Below are 17,429 nucleotides of genomic sequence, written 5' to 3' on the forward strand. Positions count from 1 at the left end.
AAGAAATTTATCAGTTGTCACACCTTGGTTATAATAACAAAATTAGATGCAACCCTTATGTATACCAGGATCAATGTTCACACATGCAACAATGACATAAATGAATAAACAACAATGTCTATTAAATATAAGCGAATAATACATATTATATTGCCCCAAAATATTTTATCCATATAAATTACAAACATTGGAAAATAAACATCTTGCAAAAGTAGTCTTGTGATAAATTTGCAAATTCACTCACTAAGTCGATACATACATCCACATTTCATAGAATTGTTATTTAGTAACTTTGAGAGTTGCAAGGTTTAGGAGTCTCCTCAATAATAACCTGTTTAGAAACATTATCAATATGTTGTAGTCTTTTTCCTATATGAGTTTTCCACACAAAATTTTCTCGTAAAGGCTTTTAATGAGGCAATAACAATATACAAGAATATGTCATATATCCTATTTTTCTATCGAAGGGTTTAAAGGGAATATTCTGGACATCTAGTATGTCGTATCTTTGATTTTTTCCTCAAAGGGTTTTCTGAGAGGATATCAAAGATGTACATTCCTCCTCATATTTTTCTCATTGGTCTTAGAGGAGGTTATTCCCATTATGATCCACATATCATACTATTCTTCTCTAAACTTATTTATGAGTTTTTCCTCTTAAGGTTTTCACAAGGGAGTTTACAATGAGACAATAAAAATATATGTTATATCCTTTTAATCTCCCGCTATTGCTGCCACTATAGCCCGTTATAGCCTTTTAAGGCAGGGTACCGCTATTTGTGTTCATGTACAATTTAGCTGCTATAGCCCGATTTAGCTGTTTTAGATATAAACCGCTAAACACCTTAGCCCGCTATTTAAAACCTTGTTATATCATATTATTATGACTTTTTCATTAGGTGTCATAGGAGTTTCAACAGCATGTCAATATATCATCTTCTCATATTTTTAGAAAGGTTTTGGAGGAGTTTTGATATTACATGTTGTATCTCCAAATTTTTATTACGGGGCTTTTAAATGGGATATCAAAGACTATGGCCTTGTTTAGTTCCAAAAAATTTTGCAAAATCGACACTGTAGCACTTTCGTTTGTATTTGACAAAAATTGTCCAATCATAGACTAACTAGGCTTAAAAGATTCGTCTCGTCAATTTCGACCAAACTGTGCAATTAGTTTTTATTTTTATCTATATTTAATACTCCATGCATAGCTCTAAAGATTCAATGTGACGGGGAATCTGAAAAATTTTGTAAAATTTTTTGGGAAACAAGGCCATAGTGATTTACAAATTACACCTATTGTTCTTTAAACTCATTTATGGTTTTTCTTTCACCCGGGCTACAATTAGATATTGGAAGCCCCAGTCAGTCAACCACTTCACCCAACCTCCACGAAGCTGACGCACACGCAGGTGGGGACCTCTGAAGACCCAAACGTTTGGATACATAAAATCCTATGTCAAGCTATCCAGAAAGGTTTTTATCACGACAATGCATAAAATCTAGTAGTTGTATAAATTAAAATCAATTCGTTACTGCATAAAAATCTCTCTATAATCTGGACGTTACACCTAACAACAGCTGACATAGCCTGACACATACTGACACATGTCTGCATGCGTGCCTCCACTCTAATCTCTTCCGTTTTTTCACGACAATTTCTCAACGAAACATCCGATTCAAAAAGGTTTTCACCATTGAACTCCTAATATTTTTGTGCACGATTCAAGATCCATTGTGAATATATTTTTGAAAAAAATAAAAATTCATAATTTTACGCACTGTGAGACAAAGTTTTATACATCTGATATCCAAATAGATCTTATGAGCAAGAAACATCAAGACGACCTCATATTTTTCAAAATTTGAAATTTGAATCATGACATGTAATGACCGATTAAATGCATAGAATCACTAGTCAAAATGCGTAGCAAAGTTTTTAGCGCCGACATTGAATAGAAATTAATGGTTGGATGAATAAAAATTAATTTTGTTACCACATGGGGACGATCTTGTCTTCTTCAAAATTTGAAATTTGAATGCTAGCACATGATGACCTAGTAGGTACATAGAATCAATAGTCAAGATGCGCATAAATGTTTTTAGTCCCACATTGCATACAAATTAGTAGTTCAATGAATAAAAGTTAATTTCATTGCTTCGTAACCTCTCCATGAGATGGACATTCCACCTGACACAACCATGATTGTCTATAATAACATCATGCTTCCTACTATGGGGGTCTATTACAACCAAGACCATCACTACCCATACCCACACCGTTCTTTGCACGAGGATATGTTTATTTAATAGAGCAACAATGTATAGAAACTTTACACCATACTTCCTTTTAAGGGAATGAAACATACAAAACACTACATACTAGTGTGGACTATCCATAATGTTCCCAACTCACAACCTGCATAGACACTCAGTTAACCAAATATTGAACCAACAGAGGTTACATAGAAATCAATAGTTTCGCTCGTATCATCCAAGCATATAGACACAACATATGGAAACCTTACTTTTTACATTGACGCATCAGCTATATCTAATATCACAATACGCCACTGTCTCAAGCCAAGGAAGTTGTGAGCGTCGCAAGTCATGTCGTATGATGTCCGAGCCACCATTGACCTCACACCAAAAATAAAGGAATCGTTCCAACCTTCCTGCGCCTCAATAAAGACATAGAAACATATTTGAGTAGGCGTAAAAAAACTTACAATGGCAAAGAAAGGTATAGAAACATGCTTTAGATGCGCAAAATCCTTATACGTGCAAGAAACACATATAAACATGTTTTAGCAGGCACAAATAATTTACTGTGGGGAGATTATGTTATCCAAAATCGTGACAATCCTAAACCAAACCATTATTGTCACTTTGGGGACTAATAAATAATAGAGAAACAACGCATAGAATCCCAAAACAACCAGCAGATCACACTATATCAAGGTTAAGCATAGAAAAAGCCTCAAGCTTAGATGAAAAAGAAGTCTATTTCTATGCATCAAAAAATTTAATATTTCAATTTCTATGCTTCCAAAAGTAAGATTTTAATTTGTATGCATCATGTGTGTCCCTCTTTCTCCTCTTGTTCTTGCTGTTCCAGTCCTACAAGATCAAAGCAATGATTAGTTGATTGCTCTAGAGTGGAAAGGTCAGGCAGAACAAGTGCAAAAAGCAAAAAGCAAAATAATTGCCTCAAACTTATTCATTCAAGTGCAAAAAGCAAAATTGGGGTTGTTTGGTAGTCTCGTTGAGCTGAAATATTGCTCAGCTAGGCAAGCTTAGCTTGCCAATTCTAGTAGGGCCTAGCTTGCCACTACAACATATTTCGTGGTTTTTTTTCATATCCAAAATGATTCCACTCGCAATGTCCATCCAAATGCCACCAACGTGGGAGGGCTATGAAAATTCAGAGCAAAGAACACAGAACAGTAGGCATTTTTTAGATGAACCAAGAGAAGCTTCACGGCACCTGCTGCTAGTCACTCGATCTAGAGAAGCTTTACGGACTGATCCATATTACAGTGCTGCAAGCACACTAACTCATATGTGCCATGTGTTCCAAATCTGCAAAAAAAGCACAAGCAATCAAAATTCATAGAGAACTACTCGTATTGTCATAGAAATCAAAGAAAAGTATGCGTAGAAAAGTATGCATGTAAGTATAGTAAGCTATGGCCATAGAAAGCATGCGTAGAAAAGTATGCATGTAAGCATAGTAACCCATGGCCATATTCCTCACACAAAATGGTTTAAACATGATACGGAGATTATTGCCTTGAACTTAGCATCAAATATATGCTTAATAGGTCAGTAATTTATAAGAATAAAATCAAATATGAACAACCATTGTGAGCCTAGACTGTACTGCATCCTACTTGTCTCCTAGTTATCTTAGGAGTAACCAAATTCACTACTCAGAACATGCAACAGTTGCAGACATTTTGTGCTGTCAAATTTGGGGTATCCAAATTCACTCTTGAGAACATGCAGTAGTAGACAAAAAGTACGGTTCACTAAGTACGGTAATTGTAGCAGTAAGCAAGCAGATGTGGCGAACTCAATTTCACTATTGAACGGCGGACTATGGATCTGAACATTTTAAATGCATCCAAAAAGTTTCTATGCATCCATGAAATTAATACACAGTTAAGCATGCATAGAAAAGTATGCATGCAAGCATAGTATCCAAATGAAAGTATAGCAAGATCACATGCTGATGCAAAGCACAATGTATAGAAACCTGTTCCATTAATATATAGAACCTAAACCCACTTTGTAGGGTGCATAATTAATTAAGAAACAATGCATAGAACCCAGTAAACCACCCTCCGGAGAGAATATTTTATCTAAACCCGTTAAAGCCCCAACGTATAAAATTGTGTACGTGCATACATATAATTATTCAAACAAATTTGTTCTAACAATGCATAAAAGAGTGCTCCGCAATGTATATAGACTCATTTGGAATTTGAAATTTGAATGCAATTGGGGTGGAAACCTATACAACTAAGCATAATCACATTTTCACCATGCATCTAAACCTATGCTTGCAAGCATAAAAAGTATTATCTTCCTCTTGGGATCAGCATCCCACCATCGTGTGGTCCTAGCTCACGAGGAGCGCCTCTATGTCGCTGGCGAGAGCATCCTGTCCTGTCCCGATGTCGTCCAATCCACCAAATAGCAAGAGCATCCTGTCGTATACCAACAATATATAGAATTATAAAAATTATGCATGCATAAAAACTAGGGATGCATGCTGTGCAAATTTCTCACTCAGGTGCATGTGGATCTAGATCAAAAACATAGAAATTTAGCAAAATGACGCGTGCCTGCTAGTATCTCCATCCCATTGGCTGCAAGAGGGTGATACACATTGCATAAAAATCGTATAGTGGCTTGAGTAGATTAAAAAAAAATCAACAAATACAAAACGTAGCAGCTTTACTAGAAGATCACGAGTAGTCAAGGAGCTGATATCGCTCCTGAACGAGGATCCACACCTGCTTTGCAGCATGTGATGCAGCGTGGAAGTAGGAGGTTGCATCTGTTGTGGAAATCTGGACCACGTCGTCGTCCTGTGGATGCTCAGCCAAGTTGTTCTCTTCATCTCCACAATGCATGAACGCAGGCATCTGCTGGTTGTACACCTGCTGCTGACCGGCTAACACAGAGGTGTGTTATTGTCTAGATCCAAGTGTGAGGCCGTGCCCGCCGGTGCCGGAGTGGGAGAAGCTGACATGTCCGACCTCCTGCTTCCACTGGTCTGGTGGTGCCGCCGCCAAAGCCACAGCTAGGGCCGTCAAGTCCGCACTCATCGCCTGGAATGGGGACGGGCGTCGTGGCCATGGTCAGGATGAGAACGGGCGCTCCGGCCACTTTCGGGACGCAAGGATGCGACGCCTCGGCCTTGCCACATCCATGGAACTCACCGTGGTGGGAAGGGCGCCTCTACGATGTTAGATCCAGGGAGAGTACGCCGTCGCCAATGCTCGGAGGAGCGCATTGGAGCAGAAGGAGCCACGCTGCTGCTCCGCAAGCAGGACCTTGCCGATGCATGCACGCCGCTGCTCCGTTGCACCTACACGTCGTCGAGGTTGCCGCTACCCCATCGCGTGCCTGCCGCCGCCGACCCCGTCCGCCCCGCGCCGCAGTAGCCGTTCGCCGTAGTCGTCCCGCGCGCAGCCACGAGTTCTACGACACATGGTCGCCGTCGCTATCCCCTCGCGTGACGGCCTTGTTGTGGACCCGCCATCGAAGCTCCAAGGACGGCAGGGCACACTCCAGTGGGTGGCGGCCGGCAGCAGGGTGGCGGCTAGGGGTGAGTGAAGATTAGAGCTTGAGTATATATATATATGGCCTGAGAAGGTGGACCTGGTGGGCCGACAGATGGGCCAACGGGCTTCGTTGTATGGCTCGTCAGGCTGGCTTTTTTTGATTTGGTTGGACCGGTTGGGGTTTGCCTAAGCTGCTGATAGTATACCCCTCTCTCTCTCTCTCTCTCTCTCTATATATATATATATATATATATATATATATATATATATAGAAAAACTTCTTTTTACACGTACGTGTAGTTACTCCAACCGATCGTGTCATGAAGAAAGGTGTAATCTTATCGGATCACAATGTACAGATCACTACCTGTTAGGAGTATGTAATTAATTATTAATTTATTTATTTTAGATATGGTCATCATCCACCCCGCCATAGATCCGAAATTAGCGGCTTCCACAGCTTATATTTTTGCTCGTCCATCGAAAGTGATCCGAAATTTTCTAGTTCAAAAGTATCGGAGGCTTAGCCTCTGAGGTTTCCCATGCGCCGCTGCCATCCCTGCCGTTTTCCTCTGCTGTCGCCGGTGGCCATGCTGTGCTGGTAGCGCCGGGATCTGCTGCGCGTCCGTGCACCTCGCAGCCATGCTCGTCACCTACTTCCGAGCGGTCCGGTGCGTTGCCAACGTACTCGTCCAGTTCTCGAGCCTCCAGCCCTGCACCATGCCGCTGGGTTTGTAGAGCTGACGCTGCCGCTGCCTACCGACCACGACGAAGGCGACGAGCTCAAGTTACAGTGGAGCATCTCCGCATCCGGCTCCCCATCCCTGCACACTGACTCTGGGCTGCGACCACTCCCTCTCCTACGCATGCCTTAGACTCCGACCCCCCCGATCTGTGGGACGACGTTATCTGCCTCCGTCCATGCGTGCCGCAGGTTCCGTTTTCCCAGCAGCCATCCGCCGGGTTCGTCTTCCCCTTCCGTGCTAGCGTCGTCGTCGACCTCAAATCCGTGTGGCCTGCCCATGGCCCTCGGCCATCTGTTCCAGTTCCAGATCGTCATACTTCCCGTTATACATGTGTATGTTATCATATTGTTCATAGAATTTGAAAATATACATACGCTTTACGCATAAACGTTTATGTATTCATACTAATGTGTAGAATAATATATGTACCAATATACTCCTTATAAGGTCTCACATTATGTAACAGACATGTTGTATATCTGCTTTTATACATATATACTTCCTTCTAAAAAGTAAGTATATATACTCCCATCTAAAAAGTATGTATGTATATATTCTTGTCAAAAAAGTATGTGTATATACACTCTCATTCAAAAAAGTATCTGCATATACTTCCATCCAAAAAGTATATATATACACCCATCCAAAAAGTGTATACAATGGCTATGCAGTGCATATATTATTTTTATTTGTTCCACTAAACTATATATATGTACGACAGTGTTGCCATGCTCCGTTGTTTTGTATATCTCCGTACGTGGTTTAGTATACACTTATACTATGTAAATCCTGACATATGTATGCATGCATACTCTATTCCGAAAAATATGTATAAATACTTCATTTCAAAAAGTATATACAGAAACTCTATTCCAAAAAAGTATATAGGTATAGATACTCCATTCCAAAAAAAATGTATATACTTACAGATACTCCATTCCAATAAATATATATAAATACTCTATTATATATAAAAATTATGTGCATATACTCCATTTCAAAAAATATGTATAAATACTATACTTTAAAGTATGTACACGTATTCCAATCTGCTGTACCCATTTTTCTCGTTGGCATTCAAAATTCAAATGCGCAATGCATGCACCGTCTCTTCCCTATTGGATTTCTAACGTACCCGCTACTTTTCTGGTTGGCATTCTCAATATCAAATGCGCCATGCATGCACCGCGTCTTCTCTAGTGGATTTTTGACGGACCCGTAAGGAGGTACGAGTAGATACACGTACGTGTAAAAAAACTCACCATATATATATATATATATAGACCTATTTATCTATAGCCAGCTACGGAATATAATATTTTGTAGCCAGGCCATCCCACCGAGCCAATCTCGCTAGCATGCATCTCTCTCCCGCATGGCTGAGCTTGTGGCCGGTCCCACAACCCAATATCCAATAATGAATCACGTTGATTTCTCCGGTCTCCACGATCCAACACCGACACCTCGCTCGCATGGCCGCATCCGCCCACCCCCGAACACATCGGGATTTCTCCCCCACACCTCACCCGCGTCCGCCCGCAACCCACCGAGCACATCGGCGCCGGAGCTCCCCCCTCTCATCCGCCGAATCGGCACCGTGGGCGCAGCGCCACCCCACTTGGCGTAGCCCTCTCCCTGTCGCAGCGGCGGCTCCTCCACCTTCCCGACGAGGCGGCGGCTCCTTCACCTTCCTGGCGGCGTCGGTGGCCAGCCCTCCGCCTCCCCGCCCTGATCTGCGTCCCCACGGGCGCGGCGGCACGACCAACCGGCGGGCACGGCGGCCCCTTGCTGTGCGTGGCTTCCCATCCCCAACCAGTGGTGGATGGGGCTTGAGGCGACGGTGTGGCTCGCCCTGCGCCCCACAGCTCCTTCCCCGGTGACGGCGGAGCGTCGTTCTCTCTTCCGGTGCCATTCTCGAGTTCATGTTCTACTCATGTTTTCTGAAAATCAACCTTACCAGATTACACTTTTTTGGTTCGTATTCAGATTCAGGAACCTGTTAGTTGTTTCAGTGTGCATGGTTTTAGCAATTTTATTAATAGTCTCAGAACCAATATTCTAAATGATACCGTATTTTAGATCAAGCACAATACATGCTGCTGTTCATGCTACTTAATTCTTGTAACTTTGTTTGTCGTAAATCAGAGAGGTATTTACGATATTTTTTTACCTGAATCAGAGTCACGAATTTAGGAAGACTATCGATTTCTTATGGTAATTTCTTGATTAACTATTCATCAGTCACTTAGTTAATTCCATTTGTCTGATTAGCCATCTGGGTTTTGGTAGCTGTTTGTGACTCCCGAAGGTTGAAATATTGTTTATTATTACAGATCTATTGGCCACATTAGCTAGAGTGTGAAGGTTTGTAGATCCTATTGATTTTAGGTTGTGTTAGCTGGCTGTTTTTTTAAACCAAAATTTATTGAATGTCAGATCCTTTGATTTTGTATTCTTTATGAACAGAGTACAAAGGTAGTAGTATAGTTAGAATAGATTATAGTGATTCATATATAAAGGACATAAATATATTGTAATATATCGATATCATCTGAGAAATTTTTTTGGCTAGTCCCTAACTAAATTATTGATTCAAATTACTGTAATTACTTAACAGCCTATTGTACTCCTGATTTGAGTAGCATCAGAATACCATGACCCTAAATTCTGGTAGCTCCCTATCTTCATTATGGTAATTTTGATCATCCTTATTAATTTTTATCGTCAACCATAGTCGAAAATTTACGTAAATACTTATATTCATAATACCCATTTGGTACCAGTGTAAGTTATGTCGTGAATACCTCAAAGGCTCGATCCGCACTGCTCCAAGCTTCCGACGAACAGTTTGTGAAGAAAAACTTATGCAGCCTATCCAGGTGAGCCGCTCCGTACTAGCACTAATCCCATAATAAATTTATTTTGTTTTAGATCTTTTTTGTTTGAACGAACACCTTTGTTTCAGATCTGATCGTGATATAGCTCATCATAATATTTTGGCTGGATTGATGAGTAGAAATTGTTATTGCGTAGCACAAGATGATAGTGGATTTTAGATCCAACACAATACATGCTTTGGGTAAATCAGAGAGAAATTTATGATATTTTATTATTGTAAATTTTCAGATCTGTACTTGCTATTTAATTATTGTAAATTTATTTGTCGTAAATCAGAGAGAAATTTATGATATTTTATTAATTTGCTTTGGGTTCTGTACTTATTATAATAGGTTCTTTCATCAGAGCTGGCGAGTAATTAAACTGTATCCGATCGAAATGCAATCATGATTCTATAGGAGATTAATGAAATTGTCGTAAGCTTCACTTGTCCACCAGCAATGGATCCTATGTTGCTAAGTAGTAGTAGTATTTCTCAAGAGTGATTCTTTTTTTATTTCTCACTTTCGTGGGTACTGAAAATTAATACCTCGCTGGCCAGAGTAGTTTGGATTTTTAGTCCATTTAAGTTGACTGTCATATATTATTGCTTCACTATAGATCAACTTTTATTAGTGTTTTTTTGCTGATCTGGTTAGGCATGGAGATTTGGGAATTGTTGTAGTGATCATAACATCTGAACAATTTTATGCCATGGCAGGTTTGACAATGTTAAATTGCACAACCCTAAAATTTCAAGAGCATAGATTCCGTAAATCATGTATGAAGTTATTGTAAACCATAATGTCAAATTCACAAGGACAGGAAGGCATGCATTATAGTAATTCACATGCAAGGTTCAATCTTGTAAATCATGTATGAAGTTATTGTAAGCCATAATGTCAAATTCACAAGGACAGGAAGGCATGCATTATAGTAATTCACATGCAAGGTTCAATCTTGTAAATCATGCGCTAAATTCTTGTAAATCAGTTGTCAATTCACAAGGATAGCAAGCCATAAATTATAGTGACAATGGCATATATTTTCTAGTAAAACATTTAACAAATTTTGGTAACTCCTATTTATTTTCATTATTCGTTCTAATCATCATAGTGCTAAATCTATCGCACTATAGATATACAGAAACTGCATTTCTGAAGCCTTTAAATATACAATCAAGTATATATTTAAATAGGTGTGGCATGATGATCTATTTTTACATATACTCTACTTTTTATGTACGTAAGAATCTAATTGAAAGAGATACTAGAGAAAAGATTATGGTCATTATGCCGATCTACAATTTTCTGTATGTCCTGGTTCCAGAGAAAACCATAATATTTACTATTCTTATCATGATGTTTCAGGTGAGAAAGGCATTTGAACAAATATTAGGCTATGTCTGCTTGACTTCATTATATTTGAGGACAACTATTAATATGTGTTCTGCATCAACTTCAATTTGACCACCGGCCATTGGTCATGCATCTGGGGATGCTTATGCCGCTGCAAAATAGGCATCCAGATCCAGTAGGGATGCTTATGCTGGCGCACAGGATTTTGATTCGTGTCATGGTTCAAAATATATGGGGACAGTGTCTTGTATGATTTACACTTCTATTTTGTTATGATGGAAAAATGTATCAATGTACATGTCTTTGGAAAGACATATTATGGTTGTTTCAAAATTTTCTTTAAACAGATTTCAAATTGTCGTAACTCCCTGTTCTGATTATCGTAATTGGTTCATCGAAAATTAACCGAGTCAATAGTAAGTGGTACCTTAAGTAACCACGTTGTACGGTAAATTGATCCTGACATTATAGTAATTAGTAACTCAGAATTGCTTGACACTGAACTATATCGTGACCAAGTATTATCGTAATCTTAAAATAGTTTTATACTAAATTATGGTAAATCTCACACCAAAGTTGGCCAAAAAGTTATAAAAAATATTTCTTACTCGAGTGGCCGGTTACTATAACAATAATAAGTTATGGTAATTCTCTCTCCAAATTACATATTATTTTTAGTAAATTCTCATTATTAATTCAAATCAATGTAATTCTCTTATTAAATTATTATGATAATTTGGAGGAAGAATTACCATAATCAAATATGATAATGCAAAGTGTGCATCCTGGAAACATGCATGCATTGACCTCAGTATTCACGGACCGTGAAAAATGCCTCAGCTGCCGGATAATAATTACGGCAATTAGCACATAATAATGACGTGCATGCAGCGGCAGTTACCTACGCTTATTGCCTGCTCAGTTCGAACGCGCTGCTGGGTGCATGGACCGGCCTGGCTACACAATATGGTATTCTGCAGAGTATAATATATATATATATATATATATATATATATATATATATATATATATATATATATATATATATATATATATATATATATATATATATATATATATATAGTCTAATATTGTTTTATATCGCAATCCAAATCTGTGTAGATAAAAGTATGAGCGATAGTGAGACACGCTCACTCTCTTTTAATATCTTCACTCAGGCCCACACAAGACAGAACAATAGAGAAACACAGAGACACACAGATAGTGTGGGATAGTATTTTACACTATAAGTCACAATATAGCAGAAAGAGACGCACTGGAGAGCACTCTCTCTCTTTTTGTGTCTCTCTCTGGCCCACACAAAAACAGAAAAATATTAAAAATAATAAAACAAAGATACTCAATGTTTCTCTCTATATCTCTATATATATATATATATATATATATATATATATATATATATATATATATATCACATACTACTTTCTTCTTGTTTTCCCACTGGATTTAGGAGTTCAAATGTTACATCAGTATATTCTTTAGATTTTTTCCATATTTTTTTTCAAGGAATCTCAGCTATATAATTTCAGCTGCATTGATTTCACAGGAAGATTAGACCAAGCGGGAATAATTGATTTCACAGCTGCATTGATTTCAAACATCTTCAAGTTGCATCCCCAAATAGACAGAGGAGTGATCTTATCAAGATTAGAGTAGGCAGTTTAATATGGCCACCACAGAGGTAGATGTCCTAGTGGGAATGGTTGTCTTGTCCTTTTATGACTAGACACCCTTTTACCGCACCACTTCACCTTGTATTATTCTGTCCTTAGATTAATGCTAAATACAAGTTCTTCCTTTCTATTATCGCATTTACATTTCCTACTTTAACAACACTAACCCACCCAAACTGATATTCAAGGTGCAATAACCTGCTACACAACAAATATTAATTAATCATTGAAGCCTATACGACCAATTTATTGTCACATTTAAAACAGTAAGCTCTAGTTGGCCCTATATTTCAAGTACTCCACAGCTCTGTCCAATGTCTAGTTGGAACAAAACAGATGTTCCCAGTAGAGACGGCAATGGGTAATTACCTGCTGCTGAGTATATGCTACCCATACTCTTACCCATGAGAAAATATTTTACCCGCTAATTTACCCATACACATGTACGGGTAAGAGTTTTTTCCCATACCCTTACCCACGCGGGTAACGGGTAACCCATGAGTTATCCTTACCCATGATTCTAAGAATACTTATAAAAAATAAATATATATTTAAATATTTCAGGCTCCTAATTTTAGCCAAAGCATCACAAGTTATTAATAAAATCATCAAATATACAAGCTCCATGAACACCTGATCAAGTAATTACTAGATATCAAGTGGCAAAATTCATAAGTTCCCGTGCTGTGCAGCCGCCGCAAGCAGATAGGGGAAAGGGGAGGGAGCGGATGGGTGAGGGTCTAAGGTTTGACAACATTATATATGATCTTTATTGGGCTTGGACTGTGTATGGTGATTTTGGCCCATGATTCTAACTTATTGAATCGAGTTAAAATTACCCATGGGTTAACGGGTATGGGCAATGCAGTCCCATACCCTTACCCGCTGGGTAACGTTTTTTTCTCATTATCTTACCTATGGGTAAAAAAATAGTCATACCCTTACCCTAATGAGATAATTACCCATTGAGTTTCGGGTTTCGGGTAAAGATTGCCATCTTTAGTTGCCACCAAGAGGCTGCAGCAGCCTAGCTCACACACCAGATCTAGACCCAATCACCATGCTCAATTATACCAAGTGTTGGAAGGTACATCAAGGTGATTCCATTAAAAGTTGCATACACTTCAGTCAGCAGCAAACAAATACAGACGAGAAGGCATCTGAATTTTACCCGCGGGTGTGGGCACGTTATAAGATTCTAGCCATGGGTAAAGATGCAGGTATGTCGCTTCACCCATTAATGCTAAAAATACAAAGAACTCCACTATTGTACTCGCGTGTGAAGGTACCACTGATATCGTACCCAACATGTGAGGGTATAAGTTTAAAATTTAATTCGTAGATACAGGTGCAGGTATCATTTTACACAATATGCAATTTATCATAGGCGGTTATTTACTAAAGCCACAACTGAACCGACCTGCTGTCTCTTATATCTAGTTCCTCAAGCTGCTTGCCTGCATCAAACTCCACAAACACAGCAGGATTTTTTTTAGTTCTTTCAGCAGCTTTGACAGTACCAATTATACTAACCCTAACAACATCATAAATGGAAGCAAAAATGAAAACATCATATAGCAGGTCGGTAGGTAAAAAAAACACCCAATGGGAGAACCATCACTATATAGGACAGAAAAAGTCATCTACTTCTGCAATCCATCAAGGACAATATTTGTGTTTCTGTTTCCCAAGATGCAAAAGTGTAATAGTAAGATTAGCGTTCAGTGCAATGTGATGTTTTTCCGGTCAACTCAAGTTTAGTTTCAGAGCCAAAATCATCACTGTGCAATTGAAAGCATGCAAGTGAACTGTTATTGTCTAATGATTCAGAAAATGGGTTGCACCACAGTCTTCAAATTAATGTTGAAATTTGATTTTGCATCATAACTAGGGAACAGAAAAGGTTTGTCAAATTCCTTTGTTAGGTTCGCCCATTTTCGTTGCCGTTTATCCCACCCAACCACCGTTCCACATTCCTGAGCGCCCCCCCCCCCCCCCCTCTCTTTTTTTTTGAAAGCCCAGAATCCAGCCTTTTTCCTCTTGCCAGTACAGTAAAGTTGAGCATGCAGCCCGCGGGCCGAAGGCACGGCCCAAAGCACGGTCATTTGGCCCGGCCCGATCCTAACTAGGCCCGGGCCGACCCGAAGCACGTAACGGGCCGTGGCACGACACAACCCGCTTTTAACAGCAAGCACGGTGTCGGCCCGGTATCAGGAAATTTGTGAAACTTGAAGTATCGTTATGTGACTTGTCAAACTTGTAATTTTTGACAAGTGAAATATGATCTGAGTATATTGTGTTATGTGAATTGTGAAATATTAATGTCTACAAATTAGATGTGATTTACTTATGCTTTGTTAAATTCTATATTAAATTTGGTATTTTTCCTATAACGGGCCATGGGCCGGCCCGAAGCACTATTGGGCCTCGTGCTTTTTGGGCCGGCCCGGCACGAAAATCGGCCCACGGCCCGTGCCTGCGCCGTCAGACAGGCACGATGGCCTATGGAGGCACGGCCCGGTGGCACGCGGGCCATACGGGCCCGTGCCCTATCGGGCCGTGCCTAGCACGGGCCCGTGCCATGCCGGGCTGGGCCAGCCCGTTGATCATCTTTGAGTACAGTTCCCAAACTGAAATGCCTCATGATTGCAGATCCCCAAGTATCGATGCCGACTTGCCGAGCAGTGAGGTCACTACTGGAACGGTTGCTGAATCCACTACGGTACTGATTAGGACCCTGACATAATTATGTCCATTCTAAAGAAGGCCATGTTCGTTTAAGTCGGAACAGACCGGGAACGGAGCGGAACAGTTCCAGTCTAGTACAAATTTATGACTGGGAATAGTTCCGTGAAAACGAACGGGGCCGAAGGGATCATAATTCTCGGTACATATTGCTTCATCAGCAAATAAAGACCCACATCCTGCCTGACCTTGTTGTGCTCAGGTTGCTTACCAATGCCAAGAGGCCACAGAAAGAAGCCCTTTGGAACCACAGTTACTGTCATGTACGGTCGTCCCTATATCAGGAAACGACGCGCGCGCGACATACGCCGTGCGCATGAGCGCGCTGGCCGCACCCAGGAGGCCACGGTTGCCAATCTTAGTGGCTAAGAATAGAAAGATATTATTAGAATTAGAAAGATATTGTTAGTTGGCAAGTTTGTTGCATGCCTAGAATCAAGGAGCGATCAGCTCCTGCTGTGTGCGGCCGTGAGGCCTTAAACCATTGTAACCAGACCTGAGAGAATTAAGCAAGATCATTATCATCCAATCTCCCTCTCCTCTCAACTAAGCCTACGGCTGTGCGGCATAACCACGCCGGAGAAGACGACGAACCAAGGCTACGAACTCCGTAGCCGAGGGCCTCCTACCCACAACTACCAGTCCCTTGACAACCTGGTATCACGAGTCCGGCGATCTTCGCCCAACTCTTCCCTGCCCACCGAATCAACCACCACACCACCATCTCCAGCCCCTTCCACCGCCAGTTCCTCAGCCTCCATCAACATGTCGACGGAGCCCTCCCTCGCCGACGTGGTCGAGATGATGAAGGCCATGCAGGCCGACATCACCAAGCTCAAGGAGAAGTCCGACTCGTCGTCCTCCAGCGCCAGCCAGCCCGAGCGTCCCCGTGACACCGATCGGCCGCCCAAGTTCCAGAAGTGGGATTTCCCTCGGTTCGATGGCAAGACCGACCCACTTCTCTTCATCAACAAATGCGAGTCGTACTTTCGCCAGCAGCGCACGTTGGCGGAGGAGCAAGTGTGGATGGCCTCGTACAATCTCGAGGACATCGCACAACATTGGTACATCCAGCTCCAGGAAGACGAAGGTACCCCGACGTGGCGGCGGTTCAAGGAGCTGTTCAACCTCCGCTTCGGCGCGACTCTCCGGTCTGCGCCGTTCTTCGAGCTCACCGAGTGCCGCCGCACCGGCACGGTCGAGGAGTATTCCAATCGGTTCCAAGAGCTCCTCGCCCACGCCGGCCGCGTCGAGGAGTGGCAGCGCGTCCAGCTGTACACCGGGGGGCTGCTGCCTCCGCTCAGCCACGCGGTGCAGATCCTCAACCCCGGCACCCTCAACGCCGCCATGAGCCTCGCGCGGCAGGTGGAGCAGATGGAACTCGCCAAGACTCCGGCGCCGATCAAGCCGGGAGCGCGCGGGCTGCTGCCGCCGCCACCACCACGCGCCGCAGCACCAGCGCTGCCAGCGCCACCAGCCCCGCTAGCCCTGCCAGCGCCACCGGTGGGGGGCCGTGGCGACGGTCACCGGCGCCTGTCCCAGGAGGAGATGGCGGAGCGCCGCCGCCAGGGCCTCTGCTTTAACTGTAATGAGAAATATTCGCGTGGCCACAACCGGTTTTGCAGGCGTATCTTCTTCGTTGACGGCGTGGAGATTGACGTCGGCGAGGACGCTGTCCAGGCAGCTGATGCCCAGGCCGCTGAAGGGGACGCGCCCTTCTTCTCGCTGCAGGCCCTCGCGGGGGTGCCAGTGGCCGACACCATGCAAGTCACCGTCGGCCTTGGGCCGGCCTCGCTGGTCGCCCTCCTCGACTCGGGGAGCACCCACAACTTCATCTCCGAAGCGGCGGCGCTGCGCACCGGCCTGCCCCTCCAACAGGGCCCCCGCCTCACTGCGATGGTGGCAAACGGCGAAAGGGTCACCTGTGTGGGGGTCATTCGCGCCGCCCCCCTCACCATTGAGGGCGTCGTGTACCCGGCTGACCTCTTCGTGATGCCGCTGGCCGGCTACGACGTCGTCCTTGGCACCCGGTGGCTGGGCGAGTTGGGGACGATCGCCTGGGACCTACGCGGCCGGCGCCTGTCCTTCCAGCGCCAAGGGCGCACGGTCTGCTGGTCCGCCGTGGCTGCCACCGGCCCGGCCGCCATCAGCGCCACGGTGGCGCCCGAACCCCACCTCGACGCGCTTCTGGAGGCATTCAGCGCCATCTTCGCT

The 17,429-nt window shown here is 42.5% G+C and overlaps 1 long non-coding RNA gene across 1 annotated transcript; it reads left to right on the forward strand.

The window, feature by feature from the left end:
• On the forward strand, positions 7,935-11,135 carry LOC110430613. Its single transcript, XR_002447993.1, has 2 exons — positions 7,935-9,420; positions 10,789-11,135. It is a non-coding gene; the product is annotated as an uncharacterized LOC110430613 (long non-coding RNA).

The sequence above is a fragment of the Sorghum bicolor genome, chromosome 9 (genome assembly GCF_000003195.3).
Source record: "Sorghum bicolor cultivar BTx623 chromosome 9, Sorghum_bicolor_NCBIv3, whole genome shotgun sequence".
In the NCBI taxonomy this organism is placed as follows: domain Eukaryota; kingdom Viridiplantae; phylum Streptophyta; class Magnoliopsida; order Poales; family Poaceae; genus Sorghum; species Sorghum bicolor.